This window comes from Pseudophryne corroboree, chromosome 6, assembly GCF_028390025.1.
Source record: "Pseudophryne corroboree isolate aPseCor3 chromosome 6, aPseCor3.hap2, whole genome shotgun sequence".
NCBI lineage: Eukaryota > Metazoa > Chordata > Amphibia > Anura > Myobatrachidae > Pseudophryne > Pseudophryne corroboree.
The window spans coordinates 11,085,300-11,087,357 of NC_086449.1; the positions used below are offsets into that span (position 1 = coordinate 11,085,300).

Sequence of the window (2,058 nt, forward strand, 5' to 3'; positions counted from 1 at the left end):
CTGCTGTAATGTGGAAAAGGGGGCTCTACCTGGGGTAATGTGTAAAATGGGGCATTACTTGGCATAATGTGTGACAGTGGCTTTACCTGGCAAAATGTGTGACATGGGCTCTACCTGACATAATGTGTAAAAGGGACTCTACCTGGTATAATGTATGTAAGTGGCACTACTGTGCAGAGTAATTTGAATAATGGATACTACTGTGCAGCATAATATGACTTGGTATTATTTTGTGGCCATGCCCCTTCCCCATGAAGCCATGTCTCTATATTTTTGTTCCACGCCTATGGCATGCACTGGCCCTGTTTAAAATATGGGAGGGGGAGACACAGATGCTGTTTCTTGCACATAGCACTAAAATGTCTAATTATGGCACTGCCTAAAATAGTCCAGCTAATGTTTGAACCCTTATGTTTGATATTCTTATATTTTTAGGTCAGTAAGATTGTGTACTGCTCGCACAATGATCCGTTTCACCTCTTGGTTCCTCAGGCTGTATATCAGTGGGTTCAGCATTGGTGTCAACATGGAATGAAAGGACAGAGGCCACCTTGTCTTGTTTCTTAAGGTTACTGGAAGGAGAGTATATGTAAGTGAATGTAACTGTCCCAAAGAAGATGCAGATGCACATGAAATGTGAGGAGCAGGTACTGAATGCTTTCTGCCGGCCCTCAGAAGATTTAATCCGTAAAATACAAATTATAATGAGCATGTAGGACACTAGGATTATCATCAAACAACCTAGGCCACAAGCACATACAAAGAAAACAGTTGCTATGTCACAGTAGAATGTGTCAGAGCAGGACAGTCTGAGTAATGAAGGTGTGTGACAATAGAAATGGTCTATAAGGTTTGACCTGCAGAATTGGAGTCTGAACACACAACTGGTCAGCACTGATGACTGCAGGAAGCCAATGGACAAATTAAGGAAAATAAGACAAATACATTTGTTCTTAGTCATTATTGACACATAGTGAAGTGGGTGGCAGATAGCAGCATATCGGTCATACGCCATGTTGGAGAGAAGAATAGACTCGGCAGCTCCTAGGGCAGAAAGGAAATAAAACTGTAGGGCGCAGCCATTGAATGAGATGGTCTTACTTACTGAAATTAGATCATGCATCATCTTAGGAGTTATAACTGAGGAGTAGAAAATGTCTACTAGAGAGAGGTAGCTCAGGAAGAAGTACATCGGAGTATGAAGGGTTGCGCTGCTAGAGATAATTGCCATCATGCCAATATTTGCCAGTATGGTCACCATATAAATGTGTAAGAAAAGTATGAAGAGGAAAGGGGCAAGTTTCCCATTGTCAGTTACCCGGAAAACACAAAGACCTTTACTCGAGTTGTGTTTATGACTTCCATTTAATACTTTCTTTCTAGGATTGGAATAAATGTATTATAGTTACAAGTAACAGACAGTTCCCAAGTTCAAACCTTAACAATAAATTGACACACAGGGATCAATTTAAATTGGCGTGAGTTGGGTCTTGTGAGATGTTCTCATGGCGAACTCGCACTGCAGATTTAACTTACAATTCAGTTCCAAAATCACATTGCTTTTTCAGAAGATCATCCCTTTTTTGTCAGGACATCGTACATAACCTCTGGTGAACCCTTCCCATTGAATAATGAAACTCTTGGAGTGGTTTAAATAGCATTATTTGGCCAATAAAGACAAGTCAGTTAACAGGTGATTTTCTATAAAATGCTCAATAATAGGTTAAATGATGTGGGACATATACCTGGAGATGTTTTTTTGATGGTAGAGAGGTTTTTAAACTTACAGATGAGAAATGCATATACTGTACTGTACAAACTTGTATATAAACAATGACAATTCACAATGGCTGTACAGACATTTTTCTGTAACCCAAAATGCTGAAAATACTTTCATTTACTAAAAAACACTTCCTGGCTATAATGTTTCCACCATTAATAAATAGTAGAGATGTGCATGGACCCATGCTTTTTGGTTTTGGTTTGAAAAATCCCCCTCAGATTTTTTTTTTAAATTGGCAAAATCACCCTCAAGTGTATTTGTATTTGGTTTTGGTT

General features: G+C 39.0%; 1 pseudogene; it reads right to left on the reverse strand.

Moving 5' to 3' along the window:
* Positions 1-423: 423 nt before the first annotated feature.
* On the reverse strand, positions 424-1,365 carry LOC134933953 (olfactory receptor 5AP2-like; annotated as a pseudogene).
* Between the last annotated feature and the right edge of the window lie 693 nt (positions 1,366-2,058).